The 26,166-nt window shown below is 38.0% G+C and overlaps 1 long non-coding RNA gene across 2 annotated transcripts in view; it reads left to right on the forward strand.

Annotated features, from left to right (window-relative positions):
• Positions 1–7,435: 7,435 nt before the first annotated feature.
• The window catches only part of LOC131199111 (uncharacterized), a 31,882-nt gene continuing 13,151 nt past the window's right edge, over positions 7,436–26,166 (forward strand). Inside the window, exon 1 of one of the 2 annotated variants that reach the window (XR_009155259.1) lies at positions 7,436–7,523. This is a non-coding gene — a long non-coding RNA (uncharacterized LOC131199111). Of the gene's footprint in view, positions 7,524–8,637; positions 8,715–26,166 lie in introns of those variants that run through there. The other variant, XR_009155260.1, reaches the window with a different exon arrangement.

A 26,166-nucleotide genomic window follows, 5' to 3' on the forward strand; every position in this document is an offset into this window, starting at 1 on the left:
TAGTATTTTATATTAACCCCCATTCACAGCCCTCTTTAGATCATGTTGCCCTGAGATCACTTGTCAGTGAAAAATATCTCCCGTATTACCCATGGTCGTGTTTGAATGCAAATGTTGCATTCCCCAGCACTTAGGATAGCAGTAACAGCTTTATTTATAGTTAATAGGCCTGTCACTGCCTTTTAAACACAAATATAGCAAAAGTTGATTGAGGTCTCTTTGGATTAAATGCACTTGTCTTTTGAGTGCAATTCTGAAGACACAAAAGTTGGAACAATTGGAACGGCATCAAGCAACATTGCTGAAATAGCTGAGTGGGGACAGTAATAGTAATTGAGAGGTTGGTTCCTTCCATGACCTTGACAAGTGAAAACATGCCACACTTCATTCACAGCAAATAAAGAAAAAGGAAAATAATGGAGTGACTGATAGACAGACTTAGTTTCCATCCATTGCTTCTTCTCCTGCCTTCAGGTGCTTTGTAGAATAATTTGACCCCCTTTTCTTTGTGGCAGCCCCTCAAATACTGGAAGACTTCTGTCATGTCGCTCCTAATTCTTCTTTTCTCTAGATTGGCCAAACCCAAATCCTGCAGCCTTTCTTCGTTTGTTTTAGTCTCCAGGCCTTTGATGGTCTTAGTTGCTCTTCACTGAACTTTTTCCAAAGTCTTAAACTCTTTTTTGTAACGTGGTGACCAAAATGGGTTGCAGTATTCCCGGCGTGGGAATTCTAGGGTTTTATAAAGTCTCCCTGAGCTTGATTGTTTTCTTGCAGATGTTTCATGACCCAAACAAGGTAACAGAATGGCTAGGTAACAACATCAGCACTGATGGTGTTATCTAGTTTGGGCGATGAAATGTTTGCAAGAAAACAACCAAGCTCAGAAAGCATCAAGGAGCCATCCTTTCACTCCTGAGCTAAAAAGGTTCTCTTTTATCGGAAATAATACTTTTATGCACGCATTAATTGGCCCAGTTTTCTTTTATATCAGGGATGGATCCATGCAGGTCCAGGAAGGGCCTTCACACATCAGAGCAAGCAGCCTAGTTCCTTCACATGGGAAAGAAGAGGCGGATGGAATTTTAAGTTTTTTATCCAAAGGTTCAAAGAGGGCAGAACAAGAAGCAATGGGTGGAAACTAATCAAGGAGAGAAGCAACTTAGAACTAAGGAGAAATTTCCTGACAGTTAGAACAATTAATCAGTGGAACAACTTGCCTGCAGAAGTTGTGAGTGCTCCAACACCGGAAATTTTTAAGAAAATGTTGGATAGCCATTTGTCTGAAATGGTGTAGGATTTCCTGCCTGGGCAGGGGGTTGGACTAGAAGGCCTCCAAGGTCCCTTCCAACTCTGTTGTTGTTGTTGCTGTTGTTAAGAAAGAAGTCAAGAGGAACAGAAGCCATTTCTGGTGGTGAAGCTACACAATTTGTTAAGAGTTCTATAAATTGAGATGCTCCTTCACATAAGGACAAAAGATATGCCAATCACTTCTGGATGTAGCTCCAGGGATCCTATATCAACCCAGTTAAAACCAAATATGACTTTTTGTAAACCAAATACAGAAACCCATGCTTTTTAAACACTATTTTTTTATTACTTTAATTTATTACACATTTTCCCAACTGTAGGGCATTTCATGAGAATGCACATACCTAAAAATATCACCCACTTTGGAGTATTTGTAGAGAGCTGTGCTGAAAAAGTTTAAAATATTGCTACTTAGAAGAATTGCATAAATTAAACAAACATTATGCTTTTTCTAGCTGATGAGAAAGAAGAAACAGTTTTGGCTCTGAAGATCTTCCTCTTTGACATCAGGCATCATAACAAGCAACATAACTAGGATTAAACAATTTAATCCCAGTATTTTAACCCCTTTACATTCATAACTGTATGAGAAAATCTGAAAATGCAACCCAGAAGTGCTTCTAAGATCATCAGTTCCATTATGACTTTTGTAGCATCCCTCAAGCATTTATTTGAAAACCTCAAACATCTTTAAAATATATGCCATAAAAAGCCATTGGACATTGACTTTGGATAATTTATATTCCGACCAGGTGAACGTGGAAGAAGTTCATGAGCTTCCCATTAATAAATCTTCCTCAGATCTCCAGGACCCATGAAGGACTCAAGCTGTCTTTGGTGACAATTGCAGGAAACTCAAACAATAACCATCCCAGAAGAAACCCAAGAGATGAAGTTAGATTCATGAGAGACACTTCATTTATATGGACACAATAGATGTGGAATTTAGTTGCAAAACTGAATTACAAATCATTTGTACAGCAATACTTACACAATCCTATCTGTCTGTCTGTTGGTCAGTCAATCTATCAATCAGTCTGCCTATATGTCTGTCTCTAAATCAATCTACCTACCTACCTACCTACCTACCTACCTACCTACCTACCTACCTATCTATCTATCTATCTATCTATCTATCTATCTATCTATCTATCTATCTATCTATCTATCTATATCATCTTTCTCTATCTATCTATCTACCCTGTTTTCCCCAAAATAAGACATCCCCTGATAATAAACCCAATTGGGCTTTTGAGAGCATGGCAATAAGGCCAAGCGCTTATTTCAGGGTTCAAAAAAATATAAGACAGGGTCTTATTTTTGGGGAAACACGGCATCAACTTTCTATATTATCTACCTGTCTGTCTGTCTGTCTGTCTATCATGTAACTATCTTCTATTTATCTAATTATTATTTATCTATCATCTTTCTATATCTATCATCTGCCTATCTATCTATATCTATCTATCTATCTATCTATCATCTATCTATCTATCTATCTATCTATCTATCTATCTATCTATCTATCATCTATCTATCTAATCATCTATGTATCATCTTTCTATATCTATCATCTGCCTATCTATCTATCTATCTATCTATCTATCTATCTATCTATCTATCTATCTATCTATCTATCTATCTATCTATCATCTATCTATCTATCTATCTATCTATCTATCTATCTATCTATCTATCTGTCTAATCATCTATGTATCATCTTTCTATATCTATCATCTATCTATTCATCTATCTATCTATCTATCTATTCTATTCTATTCTATCTATCTATCTGTCATCTATCTATCTATCTATCTATCTATCTATCTATCTATCTATCATCTATCTATCTAATCATCTATGTATCATCTTTCTATATCTATCATCTCTATCCATCTATGTACTATCTGTCTATTATCTATCTATCTATCTATCTATCTATCTATCTATCTATCTATCTATCTATCTATCTATCTATCTATCTATCTATCTATCGCTATCTACTCTCTCCCTCCCTCCCTCCCTCTCTTTTCAATTACTAGAGTAACTGTAAGCAACTATAGATAGTCCTCCCTTTCCCCTGTTCCCTTTCCCCTTTAGCCTAAAGACAATTTCAGTTACCGACAGCTCATCTAATTATGGTTTTCTCAATTTTCTGGGTTTACATCACACACTGAACCACAAAGCCACCACAATAGCTTTGTTTACAGACTACTGTAGGCTTAAATATTGTGAACCACTCTGTGGTTCCACAGATTCTGGAAACATTGCTGCTGTTCTGAGAACGAAGCTACTATGTGAGTAGGATTGTTGTGTGTTTTATGTGTATATAGATATGAAAGATATGGTCATGCATGGATTTGACTGAATTCTGACCAGGAAGTGGAAGTGGCTCTTTGGGGCATATTTCTGGCTAACAAATAAAATAAATTTACTACAAAGTGAGCAAGACAAGCCCAGGAAGCTTATTCGCTAACTTGCTGCTTGAAAATCTTGCAAAAAGGGGAGATGATGTGGCTGCAGAATCTGAGCCAGTGCCTCTAAAAACAAAGCTTTGGATAAACATCAAAACTCTATTGATCTATGTTCTCAATGACAACCAAAAAATTAGATCTACTCAAACTTCATTCGTATTATGGTACAGAGCGCTATTTATTCCCACCAAATGAGGCAATTGTTAGAACTCAGTCGTGTGTGTGTGTGTGTGTGTGTGTGTTATTTTTTTAGTTTCAATTTTGTGTGTGTGTGTGTGTGTGTGTGTGTATAGACTAGACTAGACTAGAATAGAATAGAATAGAATAGAATTTTTATTGGCCAAGTGTGATTGGACACACAAGGAATTTGTCTTGGTGCATATATGCTCTCAGAGTACATAAAAGACAAGATACCTTCATCAAGGTACAACACTTAATGATGGTCATAGGGTACAAATTTAACACTTAATGATACAACACTTAATGATAAGCATAGGGCACAAATAAGCAATCAGGAACAATCAATATCAATATAAATCATAAGGATTACCAGCAACAAAGTTACAGTCATACAGTCATAAGTGGAAAGAGATTGGTGATGGGAACTATGAGAAGATTAATAGTAGTGCAGGTTTAGTAAATAGTTTGACAGTGTTGAGGGAATTATTTGTTTAGCAGAGTGATGGCCTTCGGGAAAAAACTGTTCTTGTGTCTAGTTGTTCTGGTGTGCAGTGCTCTATAGCATCGTTTTGATGGTAGGAGTTGAAACAGTTTATGTCCAGGATGTGAGGGGTCTGTAAATATTTTCACGGCCCTCTTCTTGATTCGTGCAGTATACAGGTCCTCAATGGAAGGCAGGTTGGTAGCAATTAGTAGTACAATTGGTAGTGCGTTATGAAGAAGAAGATAAGCTGTCTTGGTCCACATCTATGAAGATTCTCATATGCGGATTCTTGAGGTCATGGTTGTCGTAGAGGTGCTTTTCCAAAAGGCAACTGGACTTTCTGGTTTTTCTTTGAAGATATTTCACTTCTCATCCAATAAGTTTCTTCAGTTCTGACTGAATGAGGGAGAATAAATGCTCCCATTATAATATAAACTCCATATAAATCCTTCTGTTCTCCATCTTTCAACCAGAACCGAAGAAGCTTCTGGGATGAGAACAAACATCTTCAAAGAAAGCCCAGTTGTCTTTTGAAAAAGTACCTTTTGGACTATCTTGGTCCACATTCTTCTCCTCCTCCATCCATTGCTCACAAATCAATGGACTGCCAATAAAAAAACCTCTTACTTTAGCGGAGTCTTGTTTATTGATGGGGCCATAAGAGGAGGGCTTTGAATCTGGTGTCCTTTGCTGGTGTCCACTTTGGATGACATCTCATACAATGAAAACCCAGTGAAAAGAGAAGATTATGTCTGTCAGATGTTGTGAGGTAATCTAGAAATCTGCAATTTAAGTCACCCATCTCCATTTTGTTGTTCGTTGCGAAGTCGTTTCCAACCCATCCTGACCTCATGGACAATGTTCCTCCAGGCCTTCCTGTTCTCTACCATCCTCTGGAGTCCATTTAAGCTCACGCCAACTTCTTTGGTGACTCCATCCAGCCACCTTGTTCTCTGTCGTCCCCTTCTTCTTTTGCCCTCCATCTTTCCCAGCATTGGGCTCTTCTCCAGTGAGTCTTTCCTTCTCATTAGGTGGCCAAAGTATTTCAGTTTCATTTTCAGGATCTGGCCTTCTAAAGAGCAGTCGAGGGTGATCTCCTCTAGGACTGACTTGTTTGTTCGCCTTGCAGTCCAAGGGACTTGCAGGAGTCTTCTCCAGCACCAGCGTTCAAAGGCCTCAATTCTTTGGCGTTCAGCCTTTCTTATGGTCTAACCTTCACAGCCATCCATTGCAACTGAGGAAACCCATTTCCATAACTGACTTCCAAACTAGAGAATGAAATTCTCTACATTGCAATTCCTTGCCCAGTTTTGTCATCCTCTTTTGACAGGACCATCCTGCTTATTTCTATCAACGCATGGACAGAATTGCTATCCTAAGCATCAAGCTTGGTATGAAACGAAAAATGAGCGAGCCTTATGATGTTTACCTTGTTAGGTTTCTTTGTGGAACTTTATCAATAATGAGGGGTTTGAGATGAGGACCTTCGATAAAGTCATAGGTTAATAGCAATTGGAAGTGAATATTTACTCATTATTCTGTCTGGAGATGTTTTTCAGAACCAACCAAACAAAAAATCTATGCAGAGGACTCAACCCACGTAATGTCTTTGAGGTGTCGATCGCTGCAAAAATATTGCTCTGTAATAAATTCGACTTTAGTAGGGCTTATCAAAGAATTGGTGATTCCTTTTAGAATAGAATAACAGAGTTGGAAGGGACTTTAGAGGTCTTCTAGTCCAGCCCCCTGCTTAGGCAGGAAACCCTACACCACTTCAGACAAATGGTTATCCAACACCTTCTTAAAAACTTCCAGTGTTGGAAGTTTTATATATATTTATTATATATTTATTATAGAAATATAGAATGACAAGAGTTGGAAGGAACTTTGGAGGTCTTCTAGTCCAACCTCTGCTCAAGCAGGAGACCTTATACCAAAGCAGACAAATGGTAATCCGATCTCTTTTTAAAAACTTCCAGTGTGTTGGAGCATTCACAACTGCTGGAGGCCAGTTGTTCCACTGATTAATTGTTCTAACTGTCAGGAAATTTCTCCTTAGTTCTAGGTTGCTTCTCTCCTTGATTAGTTTCCACCCGTTGCTTCTTGTTCTACCCTCAGGTGCTTTGGAGAACAGCCCGACTCCCTCTTCTTTGTGGCAGCCCCTGAGATATTGGAACACTGCTATCATGTCTCCCCTAGTCCTTCTTTTCATTAAACTAGACATACCCAGTTCCAGCAACCGTTCTTCATATGTTTTAGCCTCCAGTCCCCTAATCATCTTTGCTGCTCTTCTCTGCACTCTTTCTAGAGTCTCAACATCTTTTTTACATCGTGGCAACCAAAACTGAATGCCGGATTCCAAGTGTGGCATTACCAAGGCCTTATAAAGTGGCATTAACACTTCACGTGATCCAGTGGTGGGATTCAAGTAATTTAACAACCGGTTCTCTGCCCTAATGATTTCTTCCAACAACCAGTTCGTCAAATTGCTCAGAAAGTTAACAACTGGTTCTCCCGAAGTGGTGCGAACTGGCTGAATCCCACCACTGACGTGATCCCTCTGCTTATGGATCCTTCAAGAATCTGGCTTGCATTGCTTAACTTGCTTTATTAATCACTTTATGGTGGCTTGTGGTCTCGTTTCCCCTCGCTCCAACATCAGAAACTCCACATCTCTGTGCTAAAACCCCAAGGAGAAAACGGGAGTAGACTGTGCTTTCCAAATGTCACTGTTTCAGTCTGCAAGGAGGCACATTGTTATCAGATAGTTTCCATTCAAGTCATTCAGAAAAGCTGGCGACCTTCCTTGGACTTCAAAGGAGAGGCATCAAGTGGGTATGCAGCTCAGGGAACCGAGCCTCCCTTTAGTGCCTGTGTGTTTTTCAGATGCCCCTGCCAAGGGTTAAAATGTTTACATACCCTCTGAATTTAAATGGCCCGTTACATGTCAAATGCCAATGGGAAAGACAGCTGGAGTATCTAAACTGAGTGCTTTGATCTTACTATCTGTAGAAAGAGGTCATTTGGTTTGCCCAAGAACCACAGTCATTTAGATGATCCATGTACAGCTCATGCAAGTATACAACTGCCTACATTTCTATTTGTATTAACCCATTTAGACGTAACACCTACTAAATACTAATGTTATGCCTTTCCTTTTGCTAACCCCTTCTGTGTCAGGATCAGCACTAAACATGCTTGTGAATAACCCTTTGCAGAAAGTTGAGTGGCATGGCTGGATGGTGTGTTTTGCTACAAGTCGGGCTTGGAGTCGTTCCGAAGGAGGAAGATAAGGGTGATTGGGACTTTGGGTTGATGGGTGAAGGAGGTTGAGTTGCGTAGAAACTAAACTGAAATCCTGTCACGGGGTTGAAGTCAGGAGATTTAAACTCAGTGAGTCCAAAGCAAGAAATAATCAATATTTTGTGCAGAGAGAAGCTTCTAATTCCCCTTGGGAAAAAGAGATGAAAGAGGAAGTCATCAAAGGCATTCTTCAAAGAACTAGGTAGTCCTACCTCAACTTGGTCTGAGGGTGCCAGAGGCAACAGGAGAGTTTTGAGATAAGGAGCCAGGAAAATTTGGAGAAATTGCTCAGGGGTTTGGATCACGTGGTTCTACTATCTTCCGCAACTTGGTGGGTGAGATGGCTATAAAGATGGTTGTCCTTCTCTCTTGAGTACATTAATGCTGATAATGAAATCAGTAACACATTTTAATGCAATGTGTCAGGCTTATGTTTGAAGAACTGGGGACATTATGATTTTTTCATGCTTCCCCATAAGCTGAATCGGAAGAGATGACAGAGATATAACCTTGAATAACCCCATTTAGGGAGCAAAATATTAATTGAGCTTTGATGAAGGTGAATTTTGTTCATCAAGAAACGTGCCGCAGATTTTGTAGCGCGCACGTGGGAGGACAAGGGGAGACCTTCTAGGAGAAGAGAGGTGGGTGCTGGAACATAACCTTCCCCATAATCAACTCTGGCAAAACTTAAAGAGGACTCTGCCATCCAGGGATGACCTCTGGCCCACTCTACCCTCCAGAGGCAGACACCTAGTTATGCAGACCAGGATTCTAGGTCTTATCAGGGACATGACACAAGGGCGGTCCTACGAGGGTTGTTTTTCTCCATACTTCCAAATCAGATTAAGAGAATCGAGTGACCAGTTCCACTCCCTCTGTGATTAAGGAAGCGCAAGTAAACAGACGCATCTGCGTGTTACTCTTGAGCTTCAAAACCTATGAAGAACGGTGGCAGGAACTGGGTAGGACTAGTTAATGAAAAGAAGGACTCTCTCTCTCTCTCTCTCTCTCTCTCTCTGTGTGTGTGTGTGTGTGTGTGTGTGTGTGTGATATGACAGCAGTGTTCTGATATCTAAGGGGCTGCCACAAAGATGGGGAGTGGGGTCAAAGCACCTGAGGGCAGGACAAGAAGCAACGGGTGGAAACTAACCAAGGAGAGAAGCAACCAAGAACTTAAGGAGAAATTTCCTGACAGTGAGAAGAATTGACCAGTGGAACAGAAGTTGCCTTCAGAAGTTGTGGGTGCTCCAACACAGAAGTTTGTTTTTTTTTTTAAAGAAAAGACTGGGCAACCACTTGTCTGAAATGGTAGAGCAGGGGGAGATTGAGCCTGCTTGAGCAAGGGGTTGGCGTAGAAGACCTTCAAGGTCCCTTCCAGTGATGTTATCCTGTTATTCTGCTTCATGGCAGCTTTCCTGGTTCTGAAAAGAAGACACCCTTTGGGGTTTGTGAAAAGGGGAGATTTTGATCCATGGTCCTTCTGTAAGGCAAGCTGAGACCAGCTTCCGAGCTAACCAACAGCAGAAAGGAAAACATTAATCAATATTGCCGTGGCTGCTCTCAGAAAACGAAGAAGCTGCTTAGTGCTGGGTGGGAGACCACCTTAGTTTGGGGAGTGGGCTGGAAGCAAGTCTGAGATGTTGGGAAAGGATTTTGTAAGAAGGCAGGGCCAACGATGGCTGAGTTGCTACCCAAGAAAAGACAGGGAGTAGAGTTAAGTTCCACTTGAAGGAGACTTTACTTTTCTCATGTCTATTGGACATTCAACTTGGAGACTGTCCCGGACCACAGATGAATTTTCACCCTTTTACAGTTACATCATTGGTTTTCCATACCAGATTAGTCTACAAAAATATATATATATATACATATACAGAGTAACAGAGTTGGAAGGGTCCTTGTAGGTCATATAGTCCAACCCCCCACCCAAGCAGAAGACCCTACACCATTTCTGACAGATGGCCGTCCAGTCTCTTCTTGAAAGCCTCCAGTGATGAAGCTCCACAATGTCCAAAGGCAACTTCCATTCCATGGGTTGATTGTTCTCACTGTCAGAAAATTTCTCCTCATTTCCAGGTTGAATCTCTCCTTGGTCAGTTTCCATCCATTATTCCTTCTCTGGCCTTCGGGTGCTTTGGAAAATAACTTGACCCCCCAACTCTTCTCCGTGGCAGCCCCTCAAATATTGGAAGACTGCTATCCTGTCTCCCCTGGTTCTTCCCTTCACTAGATTAACCAGGCCCAGTTCCTGTAACCGTTCTTCATATGTTTTAGCCTCCAGTCCCCTAATCTTCTTTCTTGCTCTTCTCTACATCCTTTCTAGAGTCTCAACATCTTTTTTATAGTGTGGTGACCAAAACTGGATGCAGTATTCTAGGTGTGGTCTTACTAAGGCTTTATAGAGTGGTATTAGTACCTCCCTTGATCTTGATTGTATCCCTCTGTTAATGCAATTTATATTGATAGCAGCAGAGCAAGGATTGTCCTAAGAGAGATTTAACCCTTTCCTCCTTGCTTAAATCTTCTAAATAAATGGCTGTTGCTGTGCACAGTTAGTTCTCAAAGGAAGGAGAACTTCTATTATGGTCAATGGAAACTTCTTTTTACGAGTTAAGATTCTGAGGCTGAGGAATAATTTCATTGAGGCCACAGTAAATGAGGAAAGGGACCTCATTACAGGCTTCTACCCCGGGTTAAAGTAAATATTTTTACAATAAAAACAACAATAATACAGCTCTAAATCCCTGGGTGTAGTTATTTGAAAACAGAACACTGTTTTGCAGTACAGAGGGGAATAACCAAATGTCATCTCTAGCTGTAAGATGGTGTTGAGTTACTCTTCAGTCCACAAGGGTGTTAGGCTACATAAACACCCAACTCTGAGTATTGAGATGGATACGGCCGACTTAGACTCCAAATGTTTTTCAGAAATGCTTTAAGACGCACCAGTCACTGGTTCAAACTGCCCTCCTTCCCCAAAGTAAAGCAACCGTATGACGTTTTTAGGGCGTATTATATCCATGGAAATCTTTTCTCATACTTCCGAGCGTGTATGAAACTGTCTTGTATGAGTCATGAGCATCTTACTCTAAAATGGTTATCTAAGATTTGTCTGACATGGTATATAGAGGGACTTTTTTTTTTTTTTTTTTATTTATTTACATTTATATCCCGCCCTTCTCCGAAGTCTCAGGGCGGCTTACAGTGTGTAAGGCAATAGTCTCATTCTATTTGTATATTTACAAAGTCAACTTATTGCCCCCCCAACAATCTGGGTCCTCATTTTACCTACCTTATAAAGGATGGAAGGCTGAGTCAACCTTGGGCCGGGCTTGAACCTGCAGTAATTGCAGGCTGCTGTGTTTTAATAACAGGCTTCTTACAGCCTGAGCTACCACGGACTTGCTTGGAGGTTGGACTAGAAGACCTCCAAGGTCCCTTTCTAACTGTTATTCTGTATTCTACATTATGTGGTCAACGAATCACTTCTCCCTCCCTCCCTCTCTCTCTCTCTCTCTCTCTCCCCCTTCCTCCCTTCCTCCTCCCCCTCTTTCTCTCTCATACACAGTTCTGCCGTATTTCTTTACCCAGAAACACTCATTATGATTACCTCTGTCTCCATTGTCCTCTCGTTGAGATGAGCTAAGCCTACCCTTTGCCTTTGGACACTCATTTCTTCCCCCTCCCCCAAAGCTGGGAAGTTAAATAGAAAACCAGGGAGATAAGTAGAAAAACAGAAACTCTGCTGTGATAGTTCCTTGCTTGGTCATCTTGTTTCCTTTGAAACTCTAATGCATTTTCTTCCCACTCACCCTTACATGCATATCCTTATATAACTTTTTTTATTTCTTTTTGTCACAACAGTATACACAAACAAATGTCATATATAAAACAGCATATCTTGAAGAATATATATAATTAAAATTATGCATCAATTATAATTGGATATAATGAAGGGAACAAAGGACAGGAACGGTAGGCACTTTTGTGTTCTTATGCACGCCCCTTATAGTCCTCTCAGGAATGGGGTGAGGTCAATAGTAGACAGCTTTTGGCTGAAGATTTTGGGATTTTGAGTAGAGACTATGGAGTCAGGTAATGAGTTCCAAGCATTAACAACTCTGTTACAGAAGTCATATTTTCTGCAATCAAGTTTGAAGCGGTTGACATTTAGCTTGAATCTATTTTTTGCTCTTGTAATATTGCGATTGAAGCTGAAGTAGTCTTTTATAGGAAGGATATTGCAATAGATGATTTTATGTGTTAAACACAGGTCATGTCGAAGTCGACGGAGTTGTAAGTTTTCTAATCCCAGGATTTCAAGTCTGTCAGTATAAGGTATTTTGTTGTTTTCAGAGGAGTGAAGATCTCTTCTAGTAAAATATTTCTGGACTCGTTCTATTGTGTTTATGTCATGCATATGCGCATGTCTCGCCAAATATGCAGACGTCCCCTTTAAAAAAAAAAAAGGAAGGTAGGAAAATATCCTTGAGCACCTTCAAGATCCAAAATTTGTTAAAGAGTGTTAAATATCAAACGTGGAAAGATCTGGACTTGAAAACCTGGAGGAGGAGGGCTTTAAGCCAGAAAATTTCATGTTCGAGGAATGAGGAAGGAAAGCCATTCCATTGAGGGATCCAGTATGCACTGATGAAATTACCTAGTTATGTTCATGAAACAACCACCAAGCTCAGACAGCACCAAGGACCCCTCATTTCAACCCGAACTGCAAATGTTCTCCTCTACTGGAGTCATTTCATTTTCAGATATTGTCACATAGCGAGGAACCCACCAAATGTCATCTCTAGCTGTAAGATGGTGTTGAGTTACTCTTCAGTCCACAAGGGTGTTAGGCTACATAAACACCCAACTCGGAGTATTGAGATGGATACGGCCGACTTAGACTCCGAATGTTTTTCAGAAACGCTTTAAGACGCACCAGTCACTGGTTCAAACTGCCCTCCTTCCCCAAAGTAAAGCAACCGTATGACGTTTTTAGGGCGTATTATATCCATGGAAATCTTTTCTCATACTTCCGAGCGTGTATGAAACTGTCTTGTATGAGTCATGAGCATCTTACTCTAAAATGGTTATCTAAGATTTGTCTGACATGGTGTATAGAGGGACTTTTTTTTTTTTTTTTTTATTTATTTACATTTATATCCCGCCCTTCTCCGAAGTCTCAGGGCGGCTTACAGTGTGTAAGGCAATAGTCTCATTCTATTTGTATATTTACAAAGTCAACTTATTGCCCCCCCAACAATCTGGGTCCTCATTTTACCTACCTTATAAAGGATGGAAGGCTGAGTCAACCTTGGGCCGGGCTTGAACCTGCAGTAATTGCAGGCTGCTGTGTTTTAATAACAGGCTTCTTACAGCCTGAGCTACCACGGACTTGCTTGGAGGTTGGACTAGAAGACCTCCAAGGTCCCTTTCTAACTGTTATTCTGTATTCTACATTCTGTGGTCAACGAATCACTTCTCCCTCTCTCCCTCCCTCTCTCTCTCTCTCTCCCCCTCCTCCCTTCTTCCTCCCCCTCTTTCTCTCTCACACACAGTTCTGCCGTATTTCTTTACCCAGAAATACTCATTATGATTACCTCTGTCTTCATTGTCCTCTCGTTGGGATGAGCTAAGCCTACCCTTAGCCTTTGGACACTCATTTCTTCCCCCCCTCCCAAAGCTGGGAAGTTAAGTAGAAAACCAGGGAGATAAGTAGAAAAACAGAAACTCTGCTGTGATAGTTCCTTGCTTGGTCATCTTGTTTCCTTTGAAACTCTAATGCATCTTCTTCCCACTCACCCTTACATGCATATCCTTATATAACTTTTTTTATTTCTTTTTGTCACAACAGTATACACAAACAAATGTCATATATAAAACAGCATATCTTGAAGAATATATATAATTAAAATTATGCATCAATTATAATTGGATATAATGAAGGGAACAAAGGACAGGAACGGTAGGCACTTTTGTGTTCTTATGCACGCCCCTTATAGTCCTCTCAGGAATGGGGTGAGGTCAATAGTAGACAGCTTTTGGCTGAAGATTTTGGGATTTTGAGTAGAGACTATGGAGTCAGGTAATGAGTTCCAAGCATTAACAACTCTGTTACAGAAGTCATATTTTCTGCAATCAAGTTTGAAGCGGTTGACATTTAGCTTGAATCTATTTTTTGCTCTTGTAATATTGCGATTGAAGCTGAAGTAGTCTTTTATAGGAAGGATATTGCAATAGATGATTTTGTGTGTTAAACACAGGTCATGTCGAAGTCGACGGAGTTGTAAGTTTTCTAATCCCAGGATTTTAAGTCTGTCGGTATAAGGTATTTTGTTGTTTTCAGAGGAGTGAAGAACTCTTCTAGTAAAATATTTCTGGACTCGTTCTATTGTGTTTATGTCACGTATATGCGCATGTCTCACCAAATATGCAGGCGTCCCCTTTAAAATAAAAAAAAAGGGAAGGTAGGGAAATATCCTTGAGCACCTTCAAGATCCAAACCTTGTTAAAGAGTGTTAAATATCAAACGTGGAAAGATCTGGACTTGAAAACCTGGAGGAGGAGGGCTTTAAGCCAGAAAATTTCATGTTCGAGGAATGAGGAAGGAAAGCTATTCCATTGAGGGATCCAGTATGCACTGATGATATTACCTAGTTATGTTCATGAAACAACCACCAAGCTCAGACAGCACCAAGGACCCCTCATTTCAACCCGAACTGCAAATGTTCTCCTCTACTGGAGTCATTTCATTTTCAGATATTGTCACATAGCAAGCGAGGGGAACCCACCAAATTTTATTACTACCATTTCTAGGTTTGAGAATCTTACTGGGTGTGTAGGGATTTATATTCACAGCTTTGGATCTCGTGAAATGGCTCTGGGATCCCTGCAATGGCAACGGCCTGGAATAATCTCATTTATGAACAGACCTTGCTGAGAAGCTTTCCAACATAATTCCAATTCTCTCTCTCTCTCTCTTTCTCTCTCTCTCTCTCCCTCTCTTCTTCTGGCCTGAGAGAGTCAGAGACAGTGGCTAGCCATTGTGACATAGCAAAAAGAAGCTTGAAAGCCTGTTGCCCATGAAGTTCTCACTTTCTGCTCTTATTATGGTTGCAATTTATGGATGGAGAAGAACCTTGCCTGGTTTCTCATAGCCGTAGGAGTCCTGCACCGCAGAAGGTAGCTGTCCTGCCATCGGTGCCTGCTCCAGAGGACAGCATGACTTGTATTAGCAAGTTGTTCTTCAAATTGCAAAGCAACAGGAAATCTGTTTAGAGAGTCGAATTTAATCTGGGATGGAGCAGAGCCAGGGAACACTTCAGGACATTGTCGGAAGGTGGACCTTGCTGTCTAGTCTACTTGAAGAATGACACCATTTGCCTCACACACACACACCAAAGGCGGAAAAGGAGGAACTGTCCTATGTAGCAGTCCGATATGATAGAGATAAATTTCTTAAACGTCCTTAGATTGCTTCCCATCTTGCTTTTGATGTGGTTTTCAGAAGATATTTTAAACCGGGTTGTTTGAAGTAAAGGGACTTTTCTTCAGTTCAGCAAAATGCTAAATGACTCAGTGTTTGAGGCATCAGAGTAACAGAGTTGGAAGGGACTTTGGAGGTCTTCTAGTCCAACCCCCTGCTCAAGCAGGAGACCCTATATCATTTCAGACAAGTGGCTGTCCAAACTCTCCTTCAAAACCTTCAGTGTAGGAGCACCCAAAACGTCTGGAAGGAAGTCCTTCCACTAATTAATTGTTGTAACTGTCAGGAAATTTCTTCTTAATTGTAAGAAATGATTTTTGAGAAGTTCTGAGAAGCATGCTCTTCTCCTGGGTCCATTAATGACCAAGTATTTTTAAACTTTAGACATCAGTTCTATGTTATTCAGCTTTTACATTCCGCCATATTTAAGACCAATAATTCCATGGAACCCCTCATATCAATTCAAGAGGCATAATTTTATTCAGGAACTGCAATGTGATTTATTAAGAAGTGCGGGGGATTTAAAACAGTTTATCCTATGACATGGGTAGAATAAGATCTAGCTAAGAAACATGGTTATCTTTTTCTCTGAGTTCTTTTAAAGTAATTCCTTAGATCCATTTTTATTTCTTATTATTGGGCATATCTTACTGTGACAAGGAAATGATTAAAAAAAAAATATTCACGAGGCAGTGAGCTTTTAGCTTCGGGTTTAGTGATCTTCCAGAACATGTAACAAGAACTTATTTTAAAAAGTCGTAGAATGTTCTGGGAGGTGAGTGTAATTCAGAATTTATATTAGACAGGAACTGTTGGAACGATATTCATTTTTTTACAAAAACTCTCTGTTCAAACATGGCACCAAAGGATATTTTTTTAATCATCTGGAAATACTTAAGATTTTGTACACTGTAAGGGAGCATAATACCACGTTTGTACCGATAAACCTTTTAATGAAAGGAGAACTCATTCGTGTAAAATTCAAATATTCTTTTACCCTGCCATGCCACAAACTTATATTAACTTCCTAAGCTAACATAAGTTCATATTTAGGAAGTTGCAATATGCTAAAATCAGTTCATTGAATGTGAGGGAAGAATATATAGTCTTGCAACATTTTCTAAATTATTACTCGATTATTATTATTAAACACATTCAGTGAACTCAGAATCTTTATATTAATTAATTCCAATAGATTAAAAATATACAAAAGACTCAAGCCTTGAAGCCAACTTATTAAAAGAAATTATTTCTTACTCCAAATAATTTTTTATTATACATGCAGTATATTCTATATTGTTTACTATACATGCAATTATTATTGTTTATTATTATATACAAATATAATAATACTGCTTGTTGGTTGATTACATATGAGATAGTATATTTTACTCTAATTGTACACTTCTAAGTTCTTCAGCTTTTACCTAATTTTTTTAAAAAAAATCTTGGGCCATGAACCTTTTTCCACTTAATTTCTCTGTAGATAGAATAGAAACCAAACTGTTTGTATCTTCTTTAATTTAGTCACTACTTCATTCATTTACTTCTCCGTGTTATTTTTATGTTTTTAGTTATTCTTTGCTTCACACTTTACAACAGGAAAGTCTACATTGTTTGATGAAACTCAAATTTTTGTAGTTAATGTCATAAGACTATATATTCTTCCCTTAAAATCAGTCTCTATAATTTGAAGAGTTCCTTTAGAAGGAAACGCAGGACTTAATGAAATTTCCCCTCCAGGTCTCTTTAAATTATCTTTGGGGATGAAATGTTTCTTTTGCAGATAAAGCTCTATGACAGCTACTTAAAATTACAGAGAGTTTGTAAAGTGAAGAACGTAGTTTTGATATTCTATCAAAAGAAGAAACAAAATATTTCTAAGATGCAGTTTATCATTCATTAACAAGTTCTCATTCTGTCATATTTCATTCAATTTTTTTCATTACGCGGTTACGTGACTTTAAAAATGTTCTATGTTTCTCTCTCTCTTTCTCTCTCTGTTTATCTATGTTGAGATCAGTTTATAAAGTTAGATATTTTTTCACTACTTTGGGGCACTTTTCCCTGATCCATGGAGTTCTTCCTGTCAGTTTGCACACAGACCAAATCTACATGAGTAAAACTTAAAATTCCTGTACTCCCATTCTGAATGAACTGAAATGAGGATGTTTATGGTCAAGAGGAAAAGAAACTGGTCAGGATCTGTTTGGATTCCCGGGGGGCGGGGGGGGGGGGGGCGGGATTCCGTGGGTTGAAAATGGAATGGTTTGCTTAGAAAGATTTTTTGTAAAATCCAAAAGGGAGTTGGGTTTTTAGGTTGGCTGGTTTCAAAGAATAGGAGCCGAGTTCTGGCTGGGCTACTGTGTGCAAATGCGAGGACTGTTGGAGGCTACACTGGAAACACAAATGTTTGTGTTGGGTGGTAGGAAAAATTGCGATTGATCTCACTCCAATATTACCCAGAGATCTCATCCACTTTCTCTAGCTCTCTGGAGTGAAAATGAAGGCGTCCCACGCTTTCTCTCTCTCTCTGCTCTCTCTACTTGGACAAAGTGATTGCTGCTTTTCTAAAACTAAACACCATGTTTAATATTAGTTTTCTTCCCAAATTTCTGTTTGCCTTGGATATATGTTTTGTTTTGCTACGAAGTGCCCAGTTTTCAACATTCGGATTTTTGTGTTTATCTTCTGAAATGTTTGCAATATCCCTAGATCTTACGTTCTGTTTCATTTTCTTCTTTCTCGCATGGTTGTAGACTTTTATCAGGTTTAAATCCTCAGTTACTTACAATCTTCACAGGGTAAATTCAAGAGTTATTTTTTTTCCTGAGCAATTTGTATTTCTGGTGTAATGGTATATAAGAATTCCATGTCTTCCCTAAGGCAATCAATACAAATATTTCTCAGAGGTTTTTTTTTCCCTTCCCCAGAATTGTTCAGTAAGAATTTCAGTGAGATTTCAGTTCATTTCAATCAGTTTTTAAGCTAGTTATTTAAATTCAACCAAGTGTTAAGCTAGTTATTTAACTTCTCTAACTTCGCAATAGAAATCAAAATAGCATGAAATGTCAAATTGGACACAGAGTTTTTCCAAACATCCTTCCTCGGTTAAAGTTATTTAATAAAGTTAAGGTTGTGGGCCATTCTGTCTATATAAGCAAGAATTTATGTTCCTGAGAAATAAAGCATGTGTAGAAATATTGAGTCTCTATGATTATAGAAATGACTAACAAGCTATGCTTGAGCCAATAATATCTGGTTTTAAGACTAGTATCATAAAGTGGAACATTAATCTTAGTTAATTGACCGGTTTGCTGCAGAAAATGTTCTGGGACCAAATTCCATCCAGAAACAAGTTCTTTTCTTAGCTCTTAGCTTCGATATTTTCATAATTTGTGGATGCTGATATTTATTGATCTTTCGTAATCTCGTCCTTATTTTTCCAAACTTTAAGAAATGATTTCATACCTACGAAGAGCCAAAAGCAGCACTTTCTATCCTGTTTACCGATTCTGTAGGAGTTACTAATCTGTACAATATGTTTTCTTTAAAGCAAACTCCTCTCCTTATTTATATATATTTAGCGATGGAATTTTGAAGTTATTGTTCACTGAAATCTGAGCAAAAAAAATTAGAAACCCAAAACCTTAAAACATAGAGACCTCGCCCTTTCATAGAAGAATTTCATGCATTTAGGATGAGAATAAGAGTGAATACAATGACTACAGCAGTAACCCTATTTCCACAGTATTCAGCATTTTTAAGACTGTTTTGATATCAAGGGTTATGAAAAAAAGACAAGAAAAATGCTTTCACCGGTTCCTTAAAATCAGCTCCTTGCAATAATTAGCTTTCAGATACAACTTATGGATTTAATACATGTTATAGCAATTTAGAGTAAGCATAGACGTATTATTACAGCTATTAATGGCTTACAGAAGTATTGGAATCATTCACTGTCAGTTTCTTGTTTTTGAAAAGCTTCATTTGCTGAAATATTTTTTTCTTTAATCTTTTTTAAAAGTTAAAAAAAGGGGGTTTCCACGGGGTGACTGCAGACAAGATGAGTCTGTGCTGACCTCTGCATCAGATCTGGTGCTCTGAATTAGCAAAGGTCTTATTAACTAACTGTTTAGGCTAGACTAAAAAAAAGAAGAAGAATTTCTATAGGAAGATTTAGGATTTTCTTGGATTGTAATGGACATAAAAGAACTCTTAGTTAACTTTGGAAAAGTCTTTGTCAAGCGTCTGATTTTCTTTTAATGGTCCTTTTTAAAAAACCAACAACTTCAGTTTGTAAAACTGATTTTTTGGGAGGAAGGGGTGTCTAGGAGCATATATACCTCTCTCCCTTTTGGTTTCCAACTTTGCAAAAATTTACACCAATTTTGCAAATATCTTCCAGAAGAGAAGCATTCATTCATTCATTCGTATAGATATATTTTGTAATGATTTTTCCATAGCATGTCCATTTGGGGTGGACAAACTACCCAAATTTAGAGAGGTGTAAACCTCAGCTATAGTTGTAAAACTAGGAAAAATTATATTCAGACTAAAAAAAATCCCCACTCCTTGGGATGTACACATATTTGTTTATTTAAATATTTCTAATTCAGTATATATGAATGGATTTCATGACAGAGTGCAGCATTAAAGCAAAACAATTTACTATTATCTGAAATTCATCAAAATGCCATCAATTTAGACAGAGAAACATTGATCAAATAACAAAACAACTTGACAATTACCGGTATGCTACTATTCATAAAACACCACACCATGTTTTAAAAAATAAAAAGACACCTTTTATTTATTTTTATTTTTTTAAAAAAATCATTTTCTCTTCTTTACATATGCACCCACATGGAAACAGATAACATGGGCCTATACATGCATAAAATGCGTTGAGAGAAGGAACACATTACTAGAGAAAACCACAGTGAATATAAAGCTAAGGTCCAATGAATTTGAATTCTAAAGGTTTTCAAGTCTAAACTGTCCACTGAGAAAGCCTTCCTTCCTTCCATTCTTCTTTCCTTCATTCTTTCCATCCTTCCTTCCTACCTTTTGTTCTTCCTTCCTTATTTACTTATTTATTTGCTGGTAAATAAGTTAACGATGGACATATTTATTTTACAACTACATCAAATGAGAGAATTTAAGACAACTGTGTAGAGAATGTAACAAAATATGAAAGGGTTTTGGTTTTTTTTGCCAACTTTATCTTCTCGCTTCTTTCCTCATCCACATGGGACCCTCACATAAATCCTGCCTTCGACCCTTACTCATATTGTAGAACCGTGCTTCAATCTATAAGCGTCTACTCATAAACTAAGTGTGACTTATAGCTTACCATGGAGTACCGAGAACTGTATTTCGAGAGTTTTCAAGGTCTTTAATTTATCACAAAACAAAGACTGGGTTCAGATTATGGAACATTAATTTTATCTTGGTCTTCATTAAGGAATAATATGAAGGACTTGTGGTGATCCAGCTTTAACAAGAGGCCATCTTCCAGAAGATTTCCATTTTGTTCTTCAGCATTTAGTCAGGAGAAGAAAAGTAAATTTGAAATATAGAAAGCAACATCCCAGTCACAATTCAAAGCTCTTCAGACTTTTGGCTGGAGATATTTGCACCGGTTAAAGGCTAGGAAATAAATTATTTTGCACTGATTAGTAATTTGGGACTATCCTTCAGCTTTGAAAAAAGTCTACCGAAACCAAGGCCAACAAGACTGATTTTCAGCCTAAACTATAACGATACAGTTACCATCATTTCATTAATTACTATGCCTTTCCTTCTGGAAATAATTGATCACAGTGGAAAACCTACTTTATTTAAATTTGAGGTGTTTGGTAAATGCAGAGCATAACTGAAAGGGTGTGATTTTAATTATTTTTATAAATGTTACAGATTTGATGCCATTAATTTGAAAAGGGCCAAAAAAAATGACACAGTAAATTACAGTAAAATTACAATAAATTACAGGGAAAAAAAACCAGTAAATTACAATCATTATTATATTAATGTATATTCATAAATTAATAGTAGTAAATTAGTAAATTAAAATCAGTCATATTAGTAGGAATGTAATGCAACGGTAATTATTATTATTTTATTTGTGAAAAGGGAGCAAATGGTGCCTATTATTTTTTTCTAATGCCTGTTATAGTAACATATTACATTTTTAAAAAATAGATGGTTTGGATTTTTTGCTTGTCAAGTTCCATAGAATTTCGTAGTCTGATTTGCATTTTCAATATTTAAATAATGTTTGAAGCAAGATCAAGAAGATTAACCCCATATAATTTCCATCTTTTTTTTCCCTCAAAAGGATTTAATCCTAAGAGTATTTAAAGATCATTGTCTTTTAAAGATTAGTTTTCCACAAGTAACATTGCTGTCTTCCTTTCCTGAAATATTGGACAAAGAGATATGACTGTGTTTATCAAATCAGTTCAGCTCTCTTCTTTTCCAGCATTGGTTCATTTTATGTGATATTACTAAATGAAGAGAGAGACGGTGAATTTTGAAGTCAAAAGCAGACATGTTCTCAACTTCTAATGTGAAATTCACTTCTTCTGCAATGCTCCTTATTCACCATTGCAACTTATTTAAAGCCAGCTGAATTCATTCAGTAAGCTCATCTCTAATTGTGGCAATGTTATTAATGTTAAAGCTTGGAAAACATGGAATCTTTCTGGTTTCATTCTGTTTATCTTGTTACGCACCACAGACCAGGTATAACTTCAAAGAAACTGGGTTACCTCATTTTCCCCTCTAAATAATGATCTCAGTTTTGTTCATGTTCAACATCAAAATATCCATTTGGTTCTTTTTGACATTATCTTGGCCGACAGAAGAATTCCTGACTCCTTCATCTGAGGTCATTGGTGCTATAAAATCTTGTATGTATAATAGCGCAATAGTGCTCTACGAATTTAAAATGTTGTGTCATGTTACTCTCCTATAAAGAAGATTTAAGCATTTTGTTTCTATAAGATTTCAAGAATATTTATACCCAAGAATTACTAAAGGAATTTAGCCATATGGCTTATTTATTTTTAATACCCTCAGATTTTATTTATATGAATAGAATCAGCCGCTCCTTAATGACTGGAATAGAATGCCAACTTTTTTTATAAGAAAACATTTAAAGCAATTGCCTTTATCTTTATAATTAATTGTTGAACTAGTGAACCACATTCCCATCCAAAATTAATCATGACACATTGAGGGCTGTTTACTCAAATGATTTCACTTATTGTTTAAATTTTATCTTCATTATAATTTTTTTTATATCTGTTCCTCACATCACTTTATTTAATTCTAGGGGTAGATTTTTTTCCAGATTATTTGAACCTAATCTAGAAAAGTGACTATGGAATTTAACATTTCCTTCCAACAACTATTGTAAAATTTTCTAAACATGATTAATTCTCATACTTGTTTGAATGGATCAAATAGATCCATTCCATCTAAGGAAAATTATTCAAACAATTGTTAACATTTTCATAAATTTTAGAAATGTTTTATTGGCTATTCTTGATAAAATTCAAATTAATGTTCTATCATTTCTATTGCAAAACATTAATAGCAGATGAGCATGGTTAGACATACGTTGATATTCATTCCAAAATAATTTACGCAACATAAATGTAAATATGCTCTTATCACTAATAGTATAATGCCTAATATAACCTCATTTCATGTTAATAAGTCTAAAGTGAATACTTTATGAATTTGATAAGGAATTATAGAATATTACTATAATTAATATAGTCACACTTATTTTTATTACTGAAAATTATGTGCTTATCCTTCAACTGAACAACATTATAAATAAATAAAGTTTCAACATTATAATCAGGAATAGTTAAAGAGTATCTATCCAGTATCTAAAAGTATCTAAAAAGATAATTATCCATGATTTCCATCTTAAAGCAAATGATATTCAATTTTAAAAAGTGTGATAACTATAGCATAACTATAAATATTTAGGATTGTCTGCCAAAGTGAAGGAAGTAAGATATTAGACTTACTTTGAACATGAATTATTTATTAATAGCAAATAAAGTTGAGACACTTTATTTTAAAATGCATACTACTTTAATGGATACCTGATCTTGTAGTAATACATACAAGAGATATACTTTATTAATTGATGTTTATTGAACAATGCTTTATTGGGAAGGGAGGAAGGAAGGAAGGAAGGTAGGTTGGTTGATTTATATTGCAATTTCACAAAACAATAAAATTTATAACAAGTCAGATAGACACTCCACAAATCCTATTACATGAGTTTATAGTCTTCTCTGAGATGTTCTCTTCTTGAACTTTTGATTCACATGTGAATAGACAGCTACCAGAATTCAAAGGAAATGCTTTGTTTGTTGTGGTAGATATCCCAAAAAACAGGCCAAGCCACTTCCTTATCCCTTGATTAGATTAATTCGGTAGAAGCTGCAGAAATCTATTTTGTTTTGCTTGCAGTTGTTGTGGAGGCAATAGCAGAGAAAAAAGCCACTTGGTTTTCTATCTTGAGCCTTTAATTGAGAGAGACATGGAATTATAGGGTTGGAAGCAATCTTAGAGGTCTAAGAGAGAAGGAGAAAGAAAAAGAAAGGAAGGAAGGAAGGAAGGAAGGAAGGAAGGAAGGAAGGCGAAAGGAAAGAAAAAAGAGAAGGAAGAAAGGAGGGAGGGAGGGAGGGAGGAAGGGAGAGAGAGAGAAAGGAAGGAAGGAAAGAAAGAAAGAAAGAAGGAAGGAAGAAAGGAAGGAGGAAGGAAGGGAGAGAAAGAGAAAGAGAAAGAGAGAGAGAGAGAGAGAGTTAAAGTTTTGGGTGAAATATTTCTGGATGACTAATCAGCTCTTTTTCTCAGGGCAGGGGATAAAATGACTGAGTTTTGTGCTTAGGCATACATATTTCTGCTTCACTGGGTGCAAATATCCATTTACTGCAATTTTAGTTCGCAGCAAATGGTGAATTACGTATGATAACAAGCTTGAAAATGTACTTCTGCCTTCCCTGCTGCCTGGCTGTCACCGGGTGAGATAAAATGAGCCAAGAAGGGGTTGCTTAGGCGGCCTCCTGGCTGCTCTTTTGGGGTTCTGGATTTGTCAGGATGGATGTACCCTTTTATATGCTGAAGGCCCCTCCCCAATATGCATTGCGTAGAGAAGATGTTTTGCAAAAAACTGCTTCATTTCCACACATCCCCATCTAGCCCTATAAGTCTCCTGCCCTCCATGAAATATGAATTCAGTTCTGTGATTATTATTCTTTGGCCTGGATTTCTCTTTTGGCACAAGGGTGAGATTTTTGTAAATAAAATATGACAGGGAATAAGCATCGATCTGGACACCAAAGCAGGTTTTGAAAATAAAGGAATAGGAAACAACTTAATTTCAGCTCTGAAGCAAATCTTAGGAATAAAGAGTCATTTTGGACAGCGAAGGCCTTTCATTCCCCTAAACTGGGAAAATGCATATGGAGAAGTCTTCTTTTGGCCGGGTATTTCAAAGAGGGGGGAAAAGGGAGTTAAATAAAGAATTGGCATCAGTGACTGACAGGCCCGTCAACATACTTTGATTCAACTGCCACTCATCTATTGCAATATCCTTCCTGCAAATGACTACTTCAGCTTCAATTGCAATATTACAAGAGCAAAAAATAGATTCAAGCTAAATGTCAACCGCTTCAATCTAGATTGCAGAAAATATGACTTCTGCAACAGAGTTGTTAACGCTTGGAACTCATTACCTGACTCCATAGTCTCTACTCAAAATCCCAAAATCTTCAACCAAAAACTGTCTACTATTGACCTCACCCCATTCCTAAGAGGACTTTAAGGGTGTGCATAAGAGCACAAAAGTGCCTACCGTTCCTGTCCTATTGTTCTCTTTATTATATCTAATTAATATAGCTATGCATATCCTTTACTTATATATATATGTTTTCTGAGGTTTTCGCGGGTGTTTGTATGTAGGTCTTTGGTTATTCGGGTTTTCTCCCGCGTAAAATTGGAAGTGTCTTGGCGACGTTTCGACGAAGTCTCATTTGTCATCTTCAGGCTTCAGCTTCGTGCTTCTGGGAGCAATGTGTGATTGCAGCTGTTTCTTCCTTTTTTTTTTTTGTTTACATTTATATCCCGCCCTTCTCCGAAGACTCAGGGCGGCTTACAGTGTATAAGGCAATAGTCTCATTCTATTTGTATATTTTTTACAAAGTCAACTTATTGCCCCCCCAACAATCTGGGTCCTCATTTTACCTACCTTATAAAGGATGGAAGACTGAGTCAACCTTGGGCCGGGCTTGAACCTGCAGTAATTGCAGGCTACTGTGTTCTAATAACAGGCTTCGTAACTGCTAGTGGGGGTTTGAACTGATTGGGTGGGAGCTTGGCTGTGCTCTGATTGGATGGGTGTTTTTTTGTGCTCTGATTGGCTGGGGGTGTGTCCTGTTTGGGTGGGGGCTTGGTTGTGCTCAGATTAGTCTGAGTTGCAGGGGGATTTGAGCTGGTGAGCTGCATTGCTGTTTTTTGGCTTCGTGGTCGTGGTCATGCTACATCTTCATAGTGGGTGTCAGTCTGCTGCATGTATGGATTGGAGGGGTTTGAAATGGCTAATGTTGCAGCTGCAGTCTGGCTTCTGGTCCTTGGTCGTGCTTCATGATCAGTGTGGGTTTGGGTCTGCTTTCTGGGTGGATGTGTGTTGGTGACATCCTGTGTGGACCTCGTGAGTGTGGGTCTGGTGTCATTCCTCATGTTAGGGACTCGTTTGTCAATAAGGGCAGGTTTCCAAATGGCTGGTAGGCGGGAGGTATCATCTCGTTTGTTCATGCTGTGTGGGCATTTTTCTATCTCGATGGATTTTCATATATTCTGTTGTTAAAGTGTTCAGTTTTGGCGATAGTTCTGGTCTT

The sequence above is a fragment of the Ahaetulla prasina genome, chromosome 5 (assembly GCF_028640845.1).
Source record: "Ahaetulla prasina isolate Xishuangbanna chromosome 5, ASM2864084v1, whole genome shotgun sequence".
Classification (NCBI taxonomy): domain Eukaryota; kingdom Metazoa; phylum Chordata; class Lepidosauria; order Squamata; family Colubridae; genus Ahaetulla; species Ahaetulla prasina.